Raw genomic sequence first — 25,649 nt, 5'->3', positions numbered from 1 at the left:
ACTGCTTCACGGCAGAAATAGGCAGGGTGGTACCTACCCGTGAGGACTCACAAGAGGTCCTACCACCGATATTATTATATTTAACGGTACAGTATTATTGTGGTATCTATAAGTAGGTTTTATGTCTGGTGATAAGGTGATTTGTGAATGTGCATGAGTAGTTACCATCACTCTGGTTATTTCTGCCGTGTAACAGTAATGCGTTTCTGTTTGAAGGGTGGGGAAGGCATTATATTGTAAAAGCTGAGACCTTAGAACCTATCGTATCTATCATCGTCGTATTTAGATTTTTTATGTCTATGAATTCTGATAACCACTCATTCCAAGTGGGCGATAAGCTCGTCCACCTATCTAAGCAATAAATAAAATGCAATCTGGTTTAATGGTTGTACCAGAAGACAGAGAAGAGGATACTGAGCCTTGCACTCAACACCCCTCAAAATACTGTCGTATATTGCAGAAATCGATAACTAGATAATTCTAATGCTAAGTGGTTATCACTCTATACAAGCAATTGAGTTATACAGGGAGTAAGTGAGAATAGCAAAAAAAACATTTTGAAAAAAACACTTGCGTGAAGCAAAAACTTTGTACCCCTTTTTACGAAAATTGCGCGGACGGAGAAAAATGAAAAACCCCACACTTATAGAGAATATAGAGAAGGAGTGCAGAATACTAATATTTTTTTTAAATTATGCATTAGTAATACATTAAACCAATAAAAAAACATTACACACACTACCATGTATTTGACACACACGCATACATATATATACTCTTTGTTTACATAGACCTAGGTTTCACACTTCAGTGTTTGGTTACTTTCAACCTTTTGTTATTGCTTAAAGTCTGTGGTCAAATTGAGAATAGGTTAATAGGTTAATATATATTGTTTGTTTTTAATATAATTTGTCTATAGTGTAGTCTTGGCGTAATCTATGATTATAGAAGTGTAATACTCGTAGTCTTTGACAATAGAACCATAATAATGTTCAAACTTATAATTTCAATTAATTATAGTCGAATTTCGGCTACTGCGGGACCACTAGTATTTAAATAAAACGCAAAAACACGTTAATATTACAGCTCATTTTTCTTAATGAATGAAGAGTAGGTACATCTGTGTTTTTTGTCATAATCACATTTGAGGCCGTCAGCGCAAAAGTGGAATAAGCTTACCATAGTTAGTATGGAGCAATGAGGTTTAATTTTTCATTAATTTTAATTTGAGTAGGCAAAAAAAAAAACAATACGCGCAAAAATAATGTTTACAAAGCCATCTGTGTTATCTATGGGTGAAACTATGGATAGGCAGGTTTTGCATCAAAGTCTATTATAATTTAAGTAAATTCGAAAATACATATTAGCTTGAATTTAAAAAAATGTGGGCTAGGCCACTTTTGCGCTGCCTGCCACATATAATCTTTCTTCACATTCGCGTTTTATTTATGTGCGTTTTTACAAACGTAATTCTGTCAAGTCTGTCCTTTATAGTAATATTAATGCGTCGTAACAAGTTCAGTTCTAACACAGATAATCTGTGAGTTCTGACAAACCAAATACCCGGGTATATTTTAGATCTGTATTGTTTTAAAGAGGACCTCAATGGCAAAACTGCGTGGGCTTGAAACCGTTAGCACCACGTGAACAGATCTAAGGTCAGTGCTCAGAATGCTGACCCGTTTGATCTTAGCATAATCTAACGGTTATAGCCATTATTTAGTAGAATTACTATGATTACAATTACCATTATACCAATAGTTGTATAAATATATCGATACATCGTAATCATAATGCGACAACTTCGAAATATGTGATGTAATTTTTTCGATTCTCTTTCAAAAAAACATCATTTTATCAGTTCCATTTATGAAAATCTTTGAAATTACAAATAAAATGTTGTTACTATTTTTAATTTTTGTAAGCGATTATCTATTCACGAATTCGTGGTTTCCAATCTGATTTACATTATGATATTGTAGTTTGAAACTGATATTGAATTGCGACTTGTGACAATTTGGTTCTGAGGTACGTTCGATATCCCTGCAACTTACAAATTGTTCTTCATGATGACAGATTTACCACAAAACACAAATTGTGAACTCATGCAAATTATTCTTCTTTATCATTACACAAATCTTTTTTTTTATGTTTGAGAAGTTACTCGTGTCCCGGAGGCCTTTCCAGTTTTACCAGGGCAGGAAATTACACAAAGAGCAAGACTTGTGTTTCTTCATGATGGTGACATATTCACCACAAAACACGAATTCTGAATTCAGTTATCTCCGGGTTCCAGTAATCGACACCAGTGGGCTTGTCGCTCATTTAAAAACCAATCTAATTAATCTCTAACATAAATAATATATTAAAAAAAAAAAAACAAAAAAAACGTGACACACAATTCAATGGTTCACATAACTCAGAGAGTAAGAAAGATATCCATTAAACACATTCCGGCTATGGAATGAGCTCCCCTGCACGGTGTTTCCCGAGCGCTATAACATGTCCTTCTTCAAACGAGGCTTGTGGAGAGTATTAAGCGGTAGGCAGCGGCTTGGCTCTGCCCCTGGCATTGCCGAAGTCCATGGGCGATGGTAACCACTCGCCATCAGGTGGGCCGTATGCTCGTCAGCCTACAAGGGCAATAAAAAAAAAAAAAACATCTTCCGAGGTCACTAGTTCTCCCTACCTACTTTCTTGTAGCCTAAGGGCCCATTCCAGCTGCGCTCGGACGGGGGTCACTGTGTGGTTTATATATTACCTAACGATTTGTAGATCTGTTGCTACGTAAATCACAAACCAGTGGGCACAATGTCGTGTTTATTACAGCAGATGTACCTGGCGTCCCCCGAGTTATCATATTTACCGTGATAAAAAACAAATTGTTAGAGATGATCCCATCATCTCGTTTTTACCATCGCCATCCCTACTACCTGGAGCCACTGCGATCATCCACAGTGCGTTTCCAGAGATCTTTTTTGCCCCGTACCGTCCGACTTTAGAATGAGCTCTCCTCCACGGTGTTTCCCGAGCGCTATGACATGTCCTTTTTTAAACAAGGATTGTGGAGAGTACTTAACGGTAGGCAGTGGCTTGGCTCCACTCCTGGCATTGCTGAAGTCCATAGGTGACGGTAACCACTCACCATCAGGTGGACCGTATGGTCTTCTGCCTACAAGGGCGATAAAAAAATTGTGATAATCCAGGTTATAATCTAAGCTCTATGCGAAATTTCATCAAAACCATTGAATCAATTTCGCATGATTGAGTACCAAGCATCAACCCGCAAATCCACATCGAAAATGTTATTGCAGGTAAATAGTTTTAAACCATTTTCTATACAGTACACTAGGAAGAGTTACTATTTCCCATATGTATCCAAACCTTTATATCGAGGGTTCAGCATAACCGATCCGTTGGAAAAATAAAAATAAAAGTTAGTTAATCTTTTGTTGAAGGTGGTAGCCCTGTTAATATAAATCGTGGCTGTCGTAAACAGGTGATGTTTTTGAGGAAGAAAAAATACACTTAAACGTAAAAGGTAAGAGACTCAACGCTCGGGTTCTTTAAATCATACGTCAAAAACGCGGCGCCAGCGCCAGTGGAGTTCGTACGCTACATATATGTGGATAGCGCGTTTGCGTACATTTGTATTTTACTAGCGACCCGCCCTTGCTTCGCTTCGGAAACTGTAATTTATTATTGATTTCTCCACTATTTAATGGATGTTATTATACATATAAACCTTTCTTTTCAATCACTCTATCTATTAAAAAAAACCGCATCAAAATCCGTTGCGTAGTTTTAAAGATATATGCATACATAGGGACAGACAGATATAGGGACAGAGAAAGCGACTTTGTTTTATACTGTGTAGTGATGATCAAAGAGACATAACTCCAGAAATAATGTTTAATAATGCCGCTGTTGTGATGGAAGTGAGACGTTATAGTGGTGCTGGAAGCCACTTAACACCGAGCGAGCCGTGAATACGTGTCACCATCAACAATAAGAAAAACAAGAATGGTCTTTGTCCACTGAAAAATATTTTGTACTTTTACTTTTATTTTATTTTTACTTTTTTCACAGTAGGCGGTGGCTTGGCTTTATCCTGGCGTTGTTGACGTCCAAGGGCTACAGTAACCACTCACCATCAGGTGGGCCGTTTGCCCGTCTGCCTACAAGGGGATTAAAAAAATTAAATAACCAATAACAAAATAAAATAAAATAAAACACCGGTTTTAAATTAGTAGGACTGCAACTACATCTAATACGGATCATTCGAAACACAATTTATTTCAGTAGATTTAAACAAAAGAACATCCATGTTATATTTACCTTACAGATTAATAAGAAAAGTAATAAATAAGAAATGACAGCGGCGGAATCAATCGGTGCCCGCCGCGTTCCGCCTAATTAGAGAGCGCGCATTCGCGGCGAGGGTCCTCCACCGCCTAACTCATTATATGTTTACGAAACGCTTGGGATCTTGTTAGGCGTACATTTTTTAGACCTTACCACCTATAGATGGCGCAGCAAGAATTATAATTAGTTCAAAAATGAATTCCAAAGTAAAGAGAGAATACTTTTTAGGTATGTTGAGATGCAATTAAAATGGGCTGATGATGATATTTTAAAAAAATGGTTTATGTCAACATAAATTGATCAGCTTTATGAGATTTGATATGATATCTAAAAGTAGAAAGGAATTAGTACGCATGTAGTTGCAAGGAGCATTTAGCCGAACAGTAATTTGGCATTTGAGCATTTTATTTGTAAAAAGCTTCGATCAATAATAGTTGATCGAAGGTAAAAAGTGAATTTTCCACAAATAACGGCCACATACTAGAACTTTTTCTTGTATTTCAGTACCGAAAAATCAGGAGATATTAATAAACGCAACCAGAATACAGAAGCTAATATCGTTAACAAGAAGGACATTGACTTCAGTTGGGAATCTCTATTGGATCCCGTGGCTCATAACCGCTAAAACCATATCTGACCAACAATGTTTGTGATTTTCGAGACACACAACATAATGAAATATACAAATGAAATACCGAGTGATTAACGTTACTTATGAAATAAATATCTTGGAATTTTCTTACATTTAGCATTAATTTTAGGGATACATTTAATTTATATATTATGGTAGGCAAATTTTTTCGTAACATTATTAAGTTTTTTGATTTTCTCACGTTACGTATAATTACGAACCAAACTAAATTTATTTTTAGTAATTACAGTACCGTACCCAAGGTTCGAATGAGTAAATTTTATTATAAGGCCGGTTCCTAAATGAACAATGTAAGAGTAATTATTAAGCAACTGTCAATGGTGATCACCCGTGAACAACTATTTCGCAGTGACAATTTTTTTTATATTTTTTTTTTATTTTTTAGATGTGTGGACGAGCTCACAGCCCACCTGGTGTTAAGTGGTTACTGGAGCCCATAGACATCTACAATGTAAATGCGCCACCCACCTTGAGATATAAGTTCTAAGGTCTCATGTTTTAGTTACAACGGCTACCCCACCCTTCAAACCGAAACGCATTACTGCTTCACGGCAGAAATAGGCAGAGCGATGGTACCCACCCGCGCGGACTCACCAGAGGTCCTACCACCAGTAATTACGCAAATTATAATTTTTGCGGGTTTGATTTTTATTACACGATGTTATTCCTTCACCGTGGAAGTCAATCGTGAACATTTGTTGAGTACTTGAGTATTTCATGAATGCTGTTAACAAAGTTGATTGCAAGCGCTTTACTGTACTTACGACATATTTATTTATTTATTTAAGGATTACCGACAGGGTTTACAGTAAGACATAAAATAACATTGACATGTATAGAGCAATTGATAACTGCAACTCTAATTAGAGGCAATCACAGCATGCATTACATTAATATATTAATAGAGATTTAACAATACTACTAATAATAATAAAAAATTAAAAACAAAAGAAAGACAACAAGGTCAGTAATACCCGAGTACTCAGACCAAGGCTGAGGCTGAGGTTCAACAACAACTTTTTATAATTTTGTTCTTAAATATTGGAAGGGAATCGTCAAATATGTCAAGAGACAAGCACGATATCACTTCATTGTAAAAATAGAAAAAATAAGAAAATTTTTCTCACGGACAGGAAGCGGACCCGCCTACTCCTCATCGCCCCTTCATTACATTGTTGATTTTGTTTCCGATTTGAGCGACTACGTACGGAGAGACGAAAACCATTTTTTACATTGAACTTTAAGTTAGAAGTTTGGTTACAAATAGCTGATCCTTTAGGGCCATACGGCCATAGAGCTACTGTGTTCACTCACAGTACGTTTCCAGAGATTTTTGCAGCGAATTATCAAGCTTACGAATGTGCTTTCCTCCCACTATGTGACATATCCGAGACGCGAGAAAGTTCTCAGCAGTAACTAGTGGCTTGGTTGTGCATCAGGCATTTCTTTTGTGCGCGACGGTGGCCAAACTAAGATGACAGAACAAGACATCTAGTGTAAAGTTGTAATTGGAGCCATTGGGATAAACGAAAACGGTAAGATCACCCACAAACACAGCCCACTGAGTTTCTCGCCGGATCTTCTCAGTGGGTCGCGTTTCCGATCCGGTGGTAGATTCTGCGAAGCACGGCTCTTGCTAGGGTTCGTGTTAGCAACGTCGTCAGGTTTGAGCCCCGTGAGTTCACCTACTAGTTAAGGTTACGCTGAAATAGCCTCTCAAGGCTATCAGCTTAGGTAGGACCAAAAAAAATAGGTAAGATCTTATACTGAGCGGGTGAAATTACTCTGCAGATAGGCGGTCCGAATGGCATTGTCTGGAGTTTGTTTATGTGAAAGTTGATCTTGAAAATGTCGTGAATCAGGTATCTGTCAAATAGCTTCTGTTCTGTGATAGCTACCACTATTGAGCCGAGGATAGCCGTACTACGACTCACGTACGATTTACGAGAAATCTACACGTAGAGAAGACGTCGCAGTTTTTATTGTGCTCTAGACAGACTGATCCTTATACTCAAATTGAAGCGCATATCGCTCCAATATTCCAATAACAACGACTGCCGAATGAGCTTAAAAAATAGATTTGTTCAATTACTTGGATTGCGATTCGATTTCAAAATCGATTGCTCATTTGACGAATAAGAAATAAAGTATTCGAATGCTCACGTTTTCTCATGGCCGGCCTACACGTGTTTACGAGCTCTTGACCCTTCACCTACGCTCCTGTTGTTTGCGTTCCCTACGTTTCCGAAACCGGACAAACATTATTATACAAATAAATCCATTCGGTAATAGGGCTACATGAAGATCGGTAACACGTCGACACCTTTTTGTTTGGCCGGGCAAACATCCGAAGCCAGAGACTTTCCCAGGACCTTCGTTTATTGGGAGTTGTGATTATGTATTAAGCTATGAGAACCAAATTTGTTTGCTTTTTTCAAATTTTGTACTTCGTTCGATTCCGTAAAAAAGATGTGCGGTGTCGGGGGACACCGGATAGGAACGAAGTTCTTTATTAAAAAAATATTAATTTTAAGTTCTATTCGAGGTATAAAGAAAAAAAAAATTTTCGGGTATACATTTTTTATTATGATTTTTTTTATTGATAAATATAAAAATAATCGCAAGAGTCAACCACTCCGCAGTGCAATGGAGCAGCGTCGTCCTGAGGGAATCGCCTGCATGATCAGGGTATCCCCTACGCCCGGTAAGAATGATTTAGCAAGAGAAATACGAGAAAGTCTATCAACTGTGTAACATCTCGTCACCACGATTCAGGAATTGTTGAATGTACTTGCAGTGACATCTGTTGGTAACAAACTAAATAGAAAAAATCTTACGTTACGGACGTTTTTTCCCGGTTAGGGTAACCCTCCGCATCGTCTCATAAGGAACTTTGTTCCAAAAACTCATATTTTTATTTGACGTCACTATATCTTTTTGTTATCATAAGTCATTTTGATTGGTTTATCGACGACACACCGGCTGTGATGCGTTCGGCTTTGTTATCAATCTGATATCAAGTTATTGAGATCGTGTATGTATCAATAATGTTTGAGATAAACAAAACTTCGACGGAGACTTTTTTAGAGCATTCATTTGGTTGTTCATCCATTTTTGTGATTTCTTTCAAAACATTCTTGCTTTCTTCTTACTTTATAGTGACTCTTATTTGATGTTGGAAAATTTAGTAGTCATAATAACAATGGCTGCATTAGAATTATTCTCGAAAACATCGATAGTTTGACGATAGCCATGAAAGAATTACGAAAATTTGTATGAAATGTATAGTACCTAACGCAAATTTTTAATTCATTGACGCGTCGAGATTCCGCCAGTCTCAACGGAGCGCGAGACATCTTCTAGATACTTTGAGTTACATTGCGCAGTGAGGGTTCACAGAATATAAAGCTAATAAAACGAACACAACTTTAGTAAGCAAATATTAACGTATATAACAACTAAAGCATATTTTTTTTATTGCTTAGATGGGTGAACGAGCTCACAGCCCATCTGGTGTTAAGTGGTTACTGGACCCCATAGACATCTACGACGTAAATGCGCCACCCACATTGAGATACAAATTCTAAGGTCTCAAGTATAGTCACAACGGCTGCCCCACCCTTCAAACCGAAACGCATTACTGCTTCACGGCAGAAATAGGCAGGGTGGTGGTCCTGCGTGGACTTACAAGAGGTCCTACCACTTTGCTCGAAATTTATAAAGTAACAAAACGGTCAGCCTTCATAACGCAATTACGCGCCCCAAAAAGAATACATTGAATGGCTCGTGACAAATCGATCATCCGTATCTAATGCGAAGTTTTAATGGTGAGTAAGTACTGTGTACGATGCGGGTGTTTTTAAGCTATTAATCTATTAGCATTAATTAGTCTGTATGTCTCTGAGACGCCGCTTCCTGCTCCCATCATCTTGGATGCAGCTATGATGGTGTTAAACTGTAGAGAGCCACTAAATGATATTAAGTCGGCATTTATTTTATCTATCAGCAGTAGATTGAGTAGTCTCAATTGTATGGTATAATAAGGACGGTAGGCAGCGGCTTGGCTCTGCCCCTTGCATTGCTGAAGTCCATGGGCAACGGTAACCATTCCCCATCAGATGGGCCGTATGCTCGTCTGCCTACATGGGAAATAAATAAATAAAGTCTCAATTTTCAAACCGGAACCATTTCGTAATTAGGCAAATTTTAATTTTTTCAGGCTTCATTTTTATTAAACGGCATTATTTCTTGACTATGGAAGTCATTAGTGAACATGATTTAGCTACGTGTAAAATTGGTATATGCGCTATTTTGAACGCCAGCATTACAAAAGAGGTGTTTTAAAACCTTCTTGGTTCCTTCTTCTCAATCGTGTCACTCTTGACAGAGCGGTCGTGATCGTCACGTAGTGTTGGAAGGGGCAGACTTGATGCGTATCACGATGTGCCGCTATCTCTCCCTGCTCGAGGCCATTCTACTGCACTCATTTAGGGGACTTCCCACTGCAGTTTTAATTTGGTCGGTTCACCGCATTGGTAGCCTCCCACACGGTCTTGTACCACTTGGTTCCTTACTTGAAGAAAAAACGTGTTACACCTACGCTCGAGTCGACTAACTAAACAAAAAAAAATGTGTGGTGTGGTGGGACACCGGATAGGAACGAAGTCCCTTATTATAAAAATATTAGTTTTAAGTTCTATTCGAGGTATAAAGAAAATAAAACTGGATCTTTCGCAACAACCCACGGTCATTCGGTAACGTGCAAACTTATTGTGGTACACTTCATTCACGGTTGTTTGCTTAGGAGTTAGTGTATTGCGCAAACGAACGCTCTGAGATCATGGTCAATTAATGATAAAAAAATATGTTATTTTTTATACGTTATTACAAATTTAAGTCGTACACTGTGTGCATTACTAATAAACTTACGTTACGGACGTTTTTTCCCGGTTAGGGTACCCATCCGCATCGTCCCATAAGGAACTTCGTTCCAATAATAATATATTTTACTAAATATTGATATATTTTGAATGATTATTACCTTTTGGATAATATCGTCATTCATCTTTCACTGGCTACTTCCTTTAGTTCTGAAGCAGGATGTCAAAATTACCGACACAAATGGACGCATGCCCTTAAAACAATTGATGCGTTCTCAACTCAGCCCACAATAGAAGTTAAGTTATTTCTCCACTGTTCATGATGAATGACATGATAATGATGGCTTTATTTCGATTTTCTTAATAGCTTTTTAATGTATATAAAAATTTATAATATAGTGTCACATTGGGCACTTGTACACTTGTATTTTTAACATTTCCAAATCGCAATAGTGTTAAGTCTTATTTTTACAGTCGCAGTATTGTTAACTCTTAATTTTTTTATTTTGATCTCATCTAGTGTTCAACAATTTTTTAACTATCTAACTATTACTATTTATTAAATCAAAATGCAAGGTAGTTTAATAACCTAAAAGTACGTATTATTTATTATCCGGAACACGTTTCGTCAGATTATAAACAATTATCAGAACTCTTAGATATCGGAACATGAGTTACCCAAACTTGAGGCATGAGGTCAACTTTCAAATTGTACAACGGAAGTTTTACCTTTAAAACTAGATTCCATAACTGCTTGACGTATCTTCGCTCCTAGTATATGCAGTTCTAATATTTACCAAATAATTGTCGTTGTCAGAATCCATCACTCTATTATACTTGTTATGTCAAATAAATTTCCTTTCAAACAAGTTTATATAGCCGTTAAATTGCATAAGATTCATTGTCACTATACAGTTGTATGTATTTTTATAATATAAGCCAGTTACTTAGCTTATCCAAATGGCAAACGAAATTAGTAGTCTAGTACGTACAGCCTGGTATAAATCCGAAATGGGCTTAACTTTAGCCAGAACTGGGACTAAAACGTCTCAATTACTCCTAGCAAGTAAATACGTGCCTGAAAAAGGTTGCATTCACTTACAAAACCTACGATAGTGATTATGATGGAAATGTTAATTTAACTTACAAAGATTTTTTATTTGTACTTTAAAAATATATTTAATTAATTAATAATAGCTCCTACAGATTGAGCAAACGCGTAGATTCTCCTGGATATACTGAGTCTGTATATCTGTGGGAGTGGCTGGCAACCCCACGCACTAAAGAGCAGTCCGTGTCTATTTGATCGGACTTAAGTTTAAAAAAAAGGCGAGCCGGCCAGCCAATCTAGTCGTAAGCTGTTGAGCGGTACACTTTGCTTTTTTATGATTGAAAGATTACTGGTGCCCTGGAGGCCTTTCAGGTTTCACCAGGATAGGTGGGCAAGCAAAGGCTCAGCCAGGAGTGGTGGGATTTGCTAACAGCTGCCCGAGCGCCTGCGAAGGAGACCTAACAACTCAAGAGCAATTGCTTCGCGAATGAATCTACTACCGGATCGGAATCGCGACCCACTGAGAAGATCCGGCGAGAAACTCAGCGGACTGCTGCATGGGTTAGGTTGCACGTCGACCTCTTTGTCGAGTTCGACGAGTACGGTTACCAGTACACTTTGCTCTTCATAGAAGGTTTCCCTCGAAATACCAACAATGCATGTTAGGTGGCGTGCGTGTAGTTTCTTTATGTAAACCAAATATCTGGCAAACCACATACGGCGTGCGTACTATATCTAGGACATTATGCGACTTTCCGTCATCAACGAAGAAAACACCAATTGTTTGCTCGTAAAAATTGCCCAGAGCAACCTCGTTCGGTTAATCTCTTATAAATTAGCATTTCACGTGCTTTCACACAATACAAAAGTCGTTCACGTGAACTTTTGACTGTCATTAGAAGGGGAAATTCGTTGGATATTATTTTAAAATGGCTACGTCGTTAGCTTTACCGCTAAAATATTGAGTTGAAATTCCGAGTCCGTTATGATTCTATACTTGTGATTCCGTAACATGCAATCGTTAGATGTTGCTTTTTTTTAAGAGGCAGGGAATACTGGTGGCCCGGGGGTCTTTCCAGTTTCATTAGGACAGGTGGGCGAGCACGGGCCCAGCCAGCAACCAGGAGGGATGGTATTTACAGATGTAGAACTGTTTGATACTTGGTATCACACGGTCCATTAACCGATACGTGTTGGTACCTAACGCAATAGCACTAAAGCAACAGGCAGATTGTGGCTTTGTTGTGTCCACCTTGTGTAAGTTAGCAACGGAATTCATAGACAACATGATGTGGATCCTGTTACCTACAGGACATGAGATCGGGGTCTCAATCAAATTGTATAACGGTTGTCGAATCGGGGCGCTGAACAGCTTTGAGACTGAGAAAGAAGGGATTAGTTATTCGTTAGCTATTCATGCGTGCTGACAATATTCCTTACCTATTAATTTTTTATGTACATCCAAACAACAACTTTATGAGTTCTACCAGTTTCCAGTCTTGCGTGGAATGTTGTTTCCACCTCTGAGTCAATGTAGGTTCTTACTGATAAACATCTTCTAAGTCCTCACCTGTGTAACCCTGCCTGTTTTTGCCGTGAAGCAGTAATACCTTGCGGTTTTACCATCACGCCACCCGTCAGCTGAGAATCCATTCACACTACCTGGAACCACTGCGCTAATCCAGTTCTCTTCGTCTATTCAACTTCGTCCGCGTACTTGATACATTCACTTGCAATAAGCACCTTTAAATATAATTTGTTTCGTTTTCATATTGTGACCATAACTCGATCTGAAGGTAATATTGAAGCAGTGGTACACTACACTTTATCTTATAGTACTGTACTGCAAGTAGCGTTCGAATAAAACTGTTTTTACATTATAACTGAGGCCGTCAGCGCAAAAGTGGCCTAAGCTTACCATCGTTAGTATGGAGATAATAAGGTTCGAATTTACCTTTACAATACTTCGTAAGCAAAAAATTACGCGCTAAAATGATGTTTACAAAGGCATCTGTTGTCTATGGATAGTTTCGATTTTGCATCAAAATTTATTTTGTTTAAATAAATTGCAATACATAAGCACGAATATGACTTGTGGGTTAGGCCACTATTGCTTTGACGGCCTCAATTATTAAGCTTCATTTTTTTTTGTGTAGTTGGAGGAATGACCTCACGAAGCCGTGGCTAGTGTAAGGGAGCAGTACTCCACGCGAGGCCGGACTTCTTTAAATCATTAGCGCATAGACCACAAAAAACCCTATATTCTCGGGAATCACTCCTTGTAATTGCGATGCTACAACAAAGGGTTATTTCTTCGGCAACAATCCTATCTTTTCAATGGGTTAGCTTGAAGAATCGAGCATCTCTTCATATCCAGGCTTCGAGAAAAACTCTGTTTAATAAATAATCACTTAAATACACCTATTTTCATGCCGACATTTTCAAACTTTCAACATTCACATATTTTTTATGATGTCTTTAAACTTGTGACTTAAAAAATAACCGTATTTTTGGTTACAGACTTTATTCACTTAACTTTATTTACTGATTCATTTATTTTACAGATTTTTCTGTTGTCGTTACCGAGGCGTGTTCGCTTCACTGTGGGAATGTCTGTTCGTGAATCGCCCGTGGCTTATGACAATTTGCATTTTTTCCCGCCAGTACCGACAGCCTCGATAAGGCTTGACCCAAGTCATCGACTCCAGAGGTTTAACAGTAACGATATCGGTCGAGTGATTAATAACGTGGTACGGTTTCCGGACTTCTGTCTCTTTGAGCTATTACGACCACTTCCGCATTATTTACATACAGTGGTATTATCTTCTTCAATGTTTTCTTGAGTTAGATGTTTATATTACCAGCTTCGAAAACGTCGTATCGCTCTTACTTAGACAACTCTCACAACTTGTCGGACTACCTTAAAGGACGAAGCGCAGACGATCTCGCAGTTTTAGTTATACTTGTCTAGCATTTATGTGTTCTTCACGGCTAAGAAACAGTAGGTAGCGGTTTGGCTCTGCCCCTGGCATTGCTGATGTCCATGAGCGACGGTAACCACTCACCATCAGGAGGGCCGTATGCTCGTCTGCCTACACGGGCAATAAAAAAATTTAAAAACAACAACTTATTTTCTAGCTACGGGTCTCCAAAGTGCGTAACAATACATTGAGGATCAACATTTGATGGTAAAACTCTTTATAATCGTATAACTTGCGCCAAAACCGAAACCCGCGGGCGGATCGCTCGGATCAAACTTTTCTTTTGTTACCTCCTATATTTCGCTAATTACACACACAAACAGCGCCTACCTACCTTTGAGTGTACGGATTACGGTGCTTTCTTGTAACTGTTAATGCACACTCGTATTAACGAATAAAGTAAATGTATTGTGTGAAATGACGAAATAATAAGTTGATTTATTTTTGGTTTGGTGAAGTTTTTTTCGCCAAGAATGTACCTACATACTGGGATCGAAACGAAAGCAGCCACACGCATATTTCAAATTTAAGCAGAAGGTGGCCTAGGTACTGAGTTTGTCGACGGATCTCCCGAGTGAAATGCTTGACAGTGAGTAGATCTGAAAAATTACATTCATATTTTTTTAATAAAATTTAATTGAACTTAGAATTAATTTCCAGTCACCCATCCAAGTACTGACCACGCCCGATGTTTCTTGACTTCGGTGATCGGACGACAACCGGTGTATTCAACATGGTATGGACGTTGGCAATTTCCAGTCATACATAAATAACGTTTCAAATGGCCAATATTATAAAACTGCCACTTTATAATAAGTAAAGACATATTATGATTTTAAAAATAATGTGTAGGTATAATTGATCACCTGTGTCCCTTTTTATTTGCAGCCGGTCATTTATTTAATACGATCATGATTATTGTGTCGTGGCTTGCGTGCGTTAATTTCCACGAAATTTCTTTTAAACGACAAATAATAAAAAAAACAACAACAAATCACCTTCAAAATGGTTAATAATTGTCACCTTAAATTTTTTAAAGTTCTTTGCTAATCACGCCAGCCTTTAGAAACATTAAGTTTAAGGGCCCGAGGCACGATTCTATTTAACGAATTTAATGTTTTAATACTTAAATATTTTTTATTGTTTAGATTGGTGGACATGGACTATAAAGAAAGCTGACCGCAATCGGATTGATGCCTTCGAAATGTGGTGCTGGAGGAGGATGTTGGGTATTCCCTGGACCGCACGCCGCACCAATTTATCCATCCTAGCTCAGTTGAAGATCCGGACTAGACTCTCCACCATTTGCATGCGAAGGATTCTTGAATACTTTGGCCACATCGCAAGGAAAGACAGTGACAACTTAGAGAAATTGATGGTCACTGGAAAGGTCGAGGGCAAGCGACCAAGAGGCAGGAACCCGACCCGTTGGACGGACCAGATTCGTGCAGCCCTGGATACCACAGTGCACGATGCTCTGCACTCAGCTGCAGATAGGAACAGATGGCGGTGCACTATAAAAAACAATCTGTTTCAAGGCCATGACCACGACCCTCAGTAATGAGGAAACCGACGCAAGGAGGAGGAGGAGATTGGTGGACGAGCTTACGGTCCATCTGGTGTGGTTAAGTGGTTACCGGCGCCCGTAATCAGTTACAGTGTAAATGCCGCTACACACCTTGGCATATGAGTTCTAATGTCTCCGTTTTGAAAGTACAACGACTGCCACGCCCTTCGAACCGAAACGCATTACTGCCTCGCTGCAGAAATAGGCAGTGCGGTCAGTGGTACCTACCCGTGAGTACTCACAAGACGGCCTACCACCAGTAAATTGAATATCCTATTACTGTTAGAGGCGAATCTTGAGTTTCGGTTCAATATAATTATAGTGAATGAGGAATAATCGTTATTCTGAAGTGGCACCGACATTGATAGATAATTATTTTTATTTCACTTGATCGGTAAACGTAAGCTCACGGTTCACGGTTGTCAGAGCTCATAGTCATCACAGTGGGGATGCCGCAAGCCACTCTAAGAGAGAACGGCGTTTTAATTATTGTAATATATAGGTTTTTCGATAGCAGGTACCATATACCTACACGCGCGCGGAAATATGAAAGTTGGCGATGACAAAAAAGATCTTGTTGGTCGAAATATCGATAGTCCATAATGTAATAATGAAACGCGATTTATAAAATTTATAGTTTGCATTGCAATATTGTATAAAGATACGAACGCTGTCCACGCTCGGGACAAATAATGAGTCGGTTTTGTGTAAGTAATGTTTTATATTCTTAATCCAATAATAATTATATAAAATATTTGAAAATTTGTAAAAAAAGGCGCCAAAGTCGTGATTAGGTCAAAAATGCACAGATAATAAAAAATCGTTTCACGCTCAGAAGATCTTGAACAAACGGTGATGCGAAAAATCAGGAATGTCAACTCTATTTATCATCGCTTACCAGTGTAGTGTCTCACATTAGTGCATCTAGTGTACTTTGAGAAGCAAAGTGCCGCGAGTAACAATAGCAATAGCATAGCATAGCAATAGAAGCGCGATCTCTGCCTACCATGATTACGCCCATCTAATCTCAACCGCCCTTGCGGAAAATTTTATGAATTCATCCCATACTCAATGTGTAATGGCTTTGGCGATGTCACATTGGTCTTATTGACAATGTTTTTTTTTTTTTTTAAAGATAGAGGAGTCACTGGCCTACCAAATTGTCGTTGATCACAGACATCAGCGGGAAATAGCCAAACTATACTAGTCTTTAAATACTTTTCTCGTTCAAAAAAGAACATGGCTTATTACTCGGGAAATATCGCGGAGATTTTCCTTAATCTCTTTTTTTTTCTTAATCTTTTTCCTAATTTCTTTTTTCTTTCTATTTTTCCTAAATCTCTTGATTTTACATACGATTTTGTTCTTATTTCCCGAGCGGCAACAATATCTAGCCGCGTAAACTACTAAATTTATTAGTACCCCTCATAGTAACAAGAAAGATTTATAGCGTCATTTAAAATTACATACTTGGACGTTACGATTGTCTCGTGAGAAAGGCCCCAAGGCGACCAGTGTGATTACAGTAAGGGGCATAGTACCATTTGGATCGTCACGCATACATTCCGTATGTAATTCATAGAAAGTTTATTGATATGTTATTGTTTCGATTTGAGAATGGCACGTCCGAAAACTGTGGGAAGCGGATAGGCAGGGAGCTCATTGCCTATTGCGGTTTGTTAAGCTATGGTTGTTCTAAATTTCGTTGGTTTTACGCTAGGCACGTGTTGATGAAATAAAAAATTAAAAATATTTTGGTTTTTGAATTTTGTTCATAAAGCATTAACCATGTGATTTCTGAGGACCCATATAAATATCAAGCATCATTAACAACGCGCGCTTAAAAAGATTTCTAATGCGAAGGAATAACACGGGGTATTAAAATACAATACAAAAAGGTTTTTTTTTATTACCAGTTTCTTTTGCAGATTTTTCTTAACGCTTCTGTATTAGGTCACTATTTTTCAGTCCGGCAACATTCATGAATAATACGAAATTACGGGCGTAGCTAGAATGACCTCTTAGGTTACCAGCGAATAAATCAGGGGAGAAAAACAAAATTAAATGATTACAAAATTATTATTTTTTTCTTTAAATTCACAATTAAAATGATATCTAAATTATTATTTTTATACAGGGTGTCCCAGAGCTCAACGTTAAGCCGAAACAGGGTGACAGGATTGATTTGAACCATCATTAGAATAATCAGAAAAAAAATCTATCCCATGCAGTTTGGAAATTATGGGCATTTAAGAAAACCTAGAAATCATTATTAATTATTGAAATTAATAAGTATTGTACCATTTTACAATCCTGCTTTCCTGTTTTTCTTAAACGCATTACATTATTTTTCTCATGATGGTTATAATCAATCCTGTCACCCTGTTTCGGCTTGACGTTGACTTCTGGGACACCCTGTATACATCCCAGAACGTTATGGCCCATGAAGGGTCAATATGGGTGGGGCATTCACGATGTGATGTATACCTACGAGATCTGAAAGCCGTCACGTAGGCCGTGAGTTCGTTCCACCCAAATCCGCTAATAAATAAAAAATCACCTGCAGCCGCCTACAAAATAATGTCGTCGATATTTCGATTTAAGATAAACAATGATTTGTATATCCGCTACCGGTGTTAGCACAGTTATTATTATACTGTGATTTGGGAATTGAAACTATAACCAAAATATACGACGTAGCTTCAAGAAAACGTTACACAAATCCGTTCGTTTTTGAGCTAGAATCAACTTTAACGCGTTACATTTTAAGCAGATTTTCTTGTAACGATTTCTCAGTTGTTGGTTCTTTGGATTTCCACAACGGGATTACACCTACAAGATTCGACAAAAAATAATCTACACGTAAGTTATAGAAAAGAACGTCTTTGTGACTTGTGTTTAAGTTACTTTTCTCATTGCAATGATGTTGAACTTGTGGCCTTTGCTTTTGACAGCAAGATCACGCCTGAGGTTTTGCGGAACTCTGATGTATTGAATTTGTAATTTTTATGAAATCTAATATTGTTTTTTAATTATACATTTTCTGTTTTTCGCAGATTATTGTAATTCTTAAAATTTACTGTTAGAACACTGTGTTGTGATAGGATAGAACATTTTAAATGATAATTACTCAATTTCCAGTATTAACCACAAGATTCTTTAACCTTTTTGAACAACATATTATAGCCTCTTCACGATTTTTCAAACTTGTATTCATAATTCCTTGACTACTTGTTAGCAGGCTGAGCAGGCTAGATTTGTTTTAAGTATTCACGTGCCGTTAACACCGTCGAATGACTTAATTTTTTTTTATGATTGAAGGATTACTGGCGGCGCGTCGGATGCTTTTTTTTTTATTGCCTTTGTAGGCAGACGAGCATACGGCCCACCTGATGGTGAGTGGTTACCGTCACCCACGGACTTCAGCAATGCCAAGGGCAGAGCCAAGCCGCTGCCTACCGCAAAGCCAAGCCTTTCCAGTTTCACCAGGACAAGTGGGCGAGCAAAGGCTCAGCCAGGAGAGGTGGGATTTGCTAACAGCTGCCCGAGTGCCTCCGAAGGAGACCTAACAACTCAAGAGCAGCTGCTTCGCGAATGTATATACTACCGGATCGGAATCGCAGCCCGCTGAGACGATCCAGCGAGAAACTCAGCGGACCGATGCACGGGTTAGGTTGCACGTCGACCTCTTTGTCGAATTCGACGAGTACGGTTACCAGGGTCCTTATCTGCTCCTAGTGTTAGAGCTGAATGCGTGCACACGTCCTTACGGATCCCTCAGATCCAATAACCTTTGTCTTAGACGCCTTCAGCTCTAACACTAGGAGCAGGCTTAGGTACCCCGGTAACCGTACTCGTCGAACTCGACAAAGGGTTCGACGTACACCTAACCTAAGCATCAGCTCACTGAGTTTGTGTTTGAGAACGTTAAAAAACTCGCAATAAGCACACAGAATACCAAATGAGAAAAACAATTTCATGTGAATAAATACATAATTTTTTGTTGGCGCGCATTATGAGTCGCGCGATTGCTCCATAAGAAAATTAAAATTGAATTCAGGAAAACAATATTAAAATTGCACGGCGTAACGTCCGTCCTTGCATGCCACACTCAAATAACATCGTGGCCTAAAAACAATTAAATAAAATTAAAAAAAAAACGTCAGTGTTCATAATAATATATCAATAAACAAGAACCAAAAATATTTTTTTAGGTACATTTTTTTTTTTTTTTTTTTTTTTTTTTATGATTGAAAATTTACTGGTGGCCCGAAGGCCTTTCCAGTTTCACCAGGACAGGTGGGCGAGCTAAGGCTCAGCCAAGAGGGGTGGGATTTGCTAACAACTGCCCGAGCGCCTCCGAAGGAGACCTAACAACTCAAGAGCAATTGTTTCGCGAATGAATCTACTACCGGATCGGAATCGCGACCCGCTGAGAAGATCCGGCGAGAAACTCAGCGGGCTGATGCATGGGTTAGGTTGCACGTCGACCTCTTTGTCGAGTTCGACGAGTACGGTTACCGGGGTCCCTAAGCCTGCCCCTAGTATTAGAGCTGAAGGCATCTAATGCAAAGGTTATTGGATCTGATGGATCCGTAAGGACGTGTCTAGGGCGTCGACGGTGACTGGCTCCTGCATGATCAGGATTCGGAGAGTAGTCAGCGGCGGCAACGATAAGGCGATTATCATGACGCATAGCCTTATCGAAGTATCGTTCCGACGCTGACTTCATGTATTTCCGAATTGATTCGAGGCCCAGGTCGTCGTGTAGGTCAACGTTCCTCACGAACCACGGAGCGCCGACAGCTAACCTGCAAAAGCGGGATTGTAGGGATTGGAGGGTGTCTATGTGTGTGCGGGCCGCGTGAGCGAACACCACACTCGCGTGAGTCATGACGGGCCTTATGCAAGTTTTGTAAAGTGTCACCTTGTTCCGAAGGGACATTTTACTCCGCTTACAGATCATGGGGTAGAGTCTACCGAGAATAAACGCGGCACGGTCACGGACTGATTTTATATGCGGGCGGAATGTCATCGATGCATCCAGGGTAACGCCCAGGTACTTGACCTTCCTGGCCCAGGGTATGGGTTGTCTAAAGAGAGTAATCGGGGGTGTGAGATTCCTCCTCCTAATCCGGGAGGAAATCCGTGTGGAGCTTCCCCTCTGAAATAGCACCGCAGTACTTTTCGCTGGGTTGATGTCTATGCGCCATTTTCGGAACCACTGTCCTAGGGCTAGGGCTGCGCTCTGAAGCTTCTTCGCGATTAGGGACTTATTTCTACTAGAATAGTAAACAGTCGTGTCGTCGGCGAATAAAGCTAAATGGGTCGGCGGCGACCGGGGAATATCGTTGACGAATAAGCTAAATAGGAGGGGTGAGAGGACAGAGCCTTGCGGGACTCCAGCTGTGAGAGGTCGTGGGGAGGAGCGGGTTCCCTCGACTCGATATCGAAAAGAGCGGTTCGACAAGAAGTCCCGTATGATGAGCACGAGACTATCCGGCACGCCCATGTTGAATAGTTTGAAAATCAAACCATTGTGCCAGACTTTGTCGAACGCTTTTGCGACGTCGAAGAAGAGAGCTCCCGTGTATAACGGTTTTGGTCGATTAAGCCCCACAAGAATGTGCTCCGTGAGGCGGTGCACCTGTTGAACGCATGAATGATTTGTACGGAATCCGAATTGTTCATCGATGAGAATGCCCTTGGATGAGACGAAATCTCTGAGGCGCTTGTAGAGCAGACGCTCATACAGTTTGCCTAGAGACATGAGGAGGCTAATCGGGCGGTAGCTCGTCGGATGATTTTTTGGTTTACCGGGTTTATGTATGCCGATAACGTCCGCTTCTTTCCACACCGCGGGAAAGATACAGTTCGCCATAGCGGCATTGAAAATAGATGCCAACATCACGATGAGTTGGACGGGTAGAAGTTTAATAACGCGGTTAGATATACCGTCGGAACCGGGAGCCTTGCGAGGACGTAGGTCTTTGATCAAGTCTTTAACTTCCATCGGGGTGACGGGTGGTAACGCATCCGAGGGTGGCAAGGAGGCTCTGCGTTCTACCTCACTGTCTACTAATTCTACATGAACAGGGTCCACGGATTGAGTGCTGGGCGTGCACTGGGTTTGCAATGTATCGGCCAGCAGCTCTGCTTTTTCGTCATCATCAAAGGCCGCGAGTCGGCCTGAGGGGCCTACGAGGGGGGGCATAGTTACTACCGTATCCGATTTGAGAGTACGAGCTAAGCGGTAGTAAGACCTTTGGGAGGGCGCGAGTCCTTCTAAGAAATCAGACCATCTGGCATCTCGGACTTCGGCGATGCGAGACTTTACGTCGCGTTGTAGGGCACGCATTCGAATACGATTTTCCGCGGTAGGATACCTGTCGTAGGCGCGTATCGAGGCGTTCTTAGCTCTAAGGAGTTCCCTAATATCGTCGGACAATTTGAAGCGGTGAAGGAAGTCCTCCGCTACAACTTGTTTCGATGACCTATCTAATGTCGAGGTGATGTGTGATGTTAAGATGTCTATGGCTTCAGCGGTATCCTGAGGAGACGGGGTAGAGTCCGGGTTAAACGGGAGCGATGGTGGATCAGATTCAGCCAGGCTGATGCCCAGCGTGTGCCAATCCACCACAGTCCTCGTGACGGGAACGGAATCGGGAGCGCGACCGAGCTTCATGACGACGGGACGGTGGTCTGAATCTAACTCTGAAACTACTTCGATCGAGTGTAAGCGCAGAGTTACGTTTTTTAATAACGCTATGTCGAGTATATCCGGGCGATGCGCGATATTTAGCGGGTAGTGAGTCGGGGTTAACGGAGCGACGATATCGAAGGCGAGATCATCGACTAACGCGTCAAGCCGCCTGCCATTCGGGGTTGTGGTGTGTGAGTTCCACCTGATGTGTTTACAATTTAGGTCGCCCCCCAGAATGACAGAGCTCCCCATACCGAGCAGCGCCTCAATATCACTGCTTAGAACGATCTTATCCGGTGGAAGATAAACGGACGCGATAACGATCGGCGCGTGTCCCGTCAGTGAGATTCGGCACACTGATGCTTCGATATTAGCTAGCGCGGGAGGATCGAGCGGGACGCAATGCAGGGCTCTTCTATAGTAAATAACGGTACCACCACCACGGGCAGAGAGCCTGTCGTTCCTGACCATGTTATAGTTCGCGATTTTAGGGTCACGGCGCGCGGGCTTAAGTAGGGTCTCCTGCACTAAGAAAATGTCAATTTGATGGTCACGCAAAAAATCACAAACCTGATCACGTTGATTTGCGAGACCGTAAGCGTTAAAAAATCCTATTGTTACGGATAAGGGTTTTATTCTACTAATGTACGCCATTGATTACCGGCGGAGTGAGGGGAGGACGTACGTATTTAACGACGCGTATACGTCAGCGTATTCTTGCACAACGGCGATGAAATGTTGTGCAGTGGAGGCGGCGCGAATGGCGTCACCCAAAGCGTTAACACGCTCAAAGTTGATCGACTGAAAAAAGTCAATCGCTAGAGCGAGATTTTCGGACGCGGTCGGAGGGCAGGTCGCGGGGGAGGGACGTATCGCGGGGGTGGGACGAGTCGCGGGGGAGAGAGTTGTAGCCGTGTTCGTGTACGGCAACGGTTTAGCCCAAGCCGAGACGCTGGGCACCGACGCCGGCACGAAAGCAGGCTTAGCCTTCGGCACAGAGGGTACCGTGGCTTTGATGTCTGGGCCGGAAGCTCGGAGGCGGTTTTGACGGGCGACGCGGCGATTTATTTTTGGAGCTCGGGGGCATCCACGGTAGTTCGCGGGGTGACCTTGTGTTCGGCACAGGACACAGCTAGGCGGTTCCGTCGCGGTTTTTTGGTCGCGAGCGCAGAGGGCCGTGGCGTGATCGCCCAAACACTTAACACATCGGGGGCGCGCGTGACAGTTACGGGAAGAGTGCCCGTACAGTTGGCAGTTATGGCACTGACTAGGAGTGCCTTTTTTATGGGGGACTTCGACGGCAATACCGGAGAGCCTACAGACGGTCCGAATGTTAAAAATTTGCTTACCCTCGGGGGTAGGCTGGAGGGCGACTAAAACCATATTGTATGGCTCCCTACCGCGGCCGGTGTGCATGCGGTGCACGGAATTTACTGGTAGGCCTTGTTCTATCAGATCTGCCTTGACGAGATCGGCATCTAGCTCCTTCGGGATTCCACGTATGACAACGCGGAGTTCGCGCTCCTCCTGGAGCGTATAAGTGTGGAAACTTATACGCTCCTTTCGGAGGTAACTTGAGAGGGCCCTATGGTCGTCGGGTGTCGTTACTTTTATTTGAATCCCGTTGGCGAGATTACGGGCGCTGGCAAAATTAATATTTTTGGCCTTAAGGGCCAGGGAAACTCGGTCCCAAGCTGCCTTCTCTTGAAGGATAACCGGGGGAGGGGTCTGAGTTTTAGATTGCGCCACCGGTCGCGGCGACGGAGTGGCACGGGCTGGAGGCGCAACGGGAGTCTGAGGGCGGGGGCGCGACGCGTTCGCGGCTTTGCTAATTTTAGCGGCCGCGAGAGCTCGAGACTCCGCGGCACGCTTCTTACCCTTTTGTACCAGGGTGAATCCATCCGTCGATGAGGCGGGGGCGAGGTCGACCTCCATCTCCGAGTCAGAGTCGGAGGACGAGGAGGCGGGCGCAGGTGACCTACAAGCAGGAGTTTTAGAGGGCGCGACGGAGGCCGCGGATGATCGCGCTGCTGGAACGGTGGCCACGGCGGACGACGCAGTAGTTTTACTCGCCAGTATAGGCGACGCGGGAACGGCAGGCATGACGGAGGCTGCGGTGCTCGATGTAGACGCTTTGCACGAAGGCGACGCAGGAGCAGCGAGCACGGCGGAGTCTTCGAGAGAGCTCGCAGTGTGATTGGCCTTGAAAGCCAGAAACTCTGAGGCGAGCTGTGGGTGACGAAGTCGGAGGAATTCCACGAATACAGCGTCCATGATCGCTGAGTACCCAGGTGGGGCGGCCCCGGGTCTTGAAAACACTCGCCTTGCGGCGAGGCCCCAACTTCTCGGACCTGAGCGGTTCTATTGAACACAGGTGGCAATGCGGCGCGATTACTACAGGACAAAGAAAAAGCACAACAAAACAGAAATTACAAAAAGAAGCAAAACAAATAAATACTTGCAGGAAAACACTTTGTCGGCAAATGTTCCACGAACACAAAAATAACTAAAACAAAACAAATAAAAGCTTCCAGGAAACACACTTGGTCGGCAGATGTATCACGAACACAGGCCGCGCGAACAATGGCCGGGCTAACAAAAGCCGGGCGAACAAAGACCGGGCGATCGAGTGGACGATGAGCACGTCCGCACGTGACGGGTGCCTCTATCGGAATGATTTTAGGTACAAACAAGTATTACTGGTGATAGGACGTTTTGTGAGTCCGCGCGGGTAGGTACCACCGCCCTACCTATTGCCGCCGTGAAGCAGTAATGTGTTTCCGTTGTACTGTAAACAGTACAACGGCTGCCCTTCAAATCGTTCTAAGGCCTCAGTTTTTAAACTGAGGCCTTAGAACTTATGTCTCGAGGTGCGTAGCCTCTTAATACCGGGTGGACCGTTAGACCGTCCAACCATCTAGTCAATAAAAAAAAATATTAACAATTTTTTTGGCGTTTATCCTAGTTAATACGTTAAAGCTTAGAGGTTGATTATATTCGCCTAAATATTTGTTTGCGAATATTAATAAGCTTTCCTCAAATCTCAAGGTTGGTGGTGGCATTTACGTTGTGAAGTTAACACAATCGTACAACATATTTTATTCATATTTTTTTGACGAATTTTGTATTAGATATCTCTATATAAGATATCTCTTCCTGCATAAGTTGAAAGTCAAATTACATTTTATAAAAATGGTACTTATTATCTATATATATATAAATGAATTGCTGTTCGTTAGTCTCGCTAAAACTCGAGAACTAAGCCGATTTGGCTAATTTTGGTCTTGAATTATTTGTGGAAGTCCAGAGAAAGTTTAAACGGCAGATAAATATGAAAATGCTCGGATTTAAATAAAAATAACAATTTTGTTTTTCCTTTGATGTGTCCCCCGTCGGACGGATTCCTTTTTTTTGTTTTAAGTTTATTTTATACAAAAGTGTAAGTCTTTT

At 41.3% G+C, this 25,649-nt stretch overlaps 1 protein-coding gene across 1 annotated transcript in view; it reads left to right on the top strand.

Moving 5' to 3' along the window:
* Positions 1–8,595, top strand: part of LOC149503315 (uncharacterized) — a 238,845-nt gene extending 230,250 nt beyond the window's left edge. Inside the window, exon 3 of the mRNA XM_089737818.1 lies at positions 8,505–8,595. The gene's annotated coding sequence lies outside the window, so the exon portion shown is untranslated. The remainder of the gene's footprint in view (positions 1–8,504) is intronic.
* The last annotated feature ends 17,054 nt before the right edge of the window (positions 8,596–25,649 follow it).

The sequence above is a fragment of the Bombyx mandarina genome, chromosome 03 (genome assembly GCF_030267445.1).
Source record: "Bombyx mandarina strain Sakado chromosome 03, ASM3026744v2".
Lineage (NCBI taxonomy): Eukaryota > Metazoa > Arthropoda > Insecta > Lepidoptera > Bombycidae > Bombyx > Bombyx mandarina.
The sequence above is the reverse complement of the archived record's forward strand: the minus strand, read 5'-3'. Positions and strand labels throughout refer to the sequence as shown.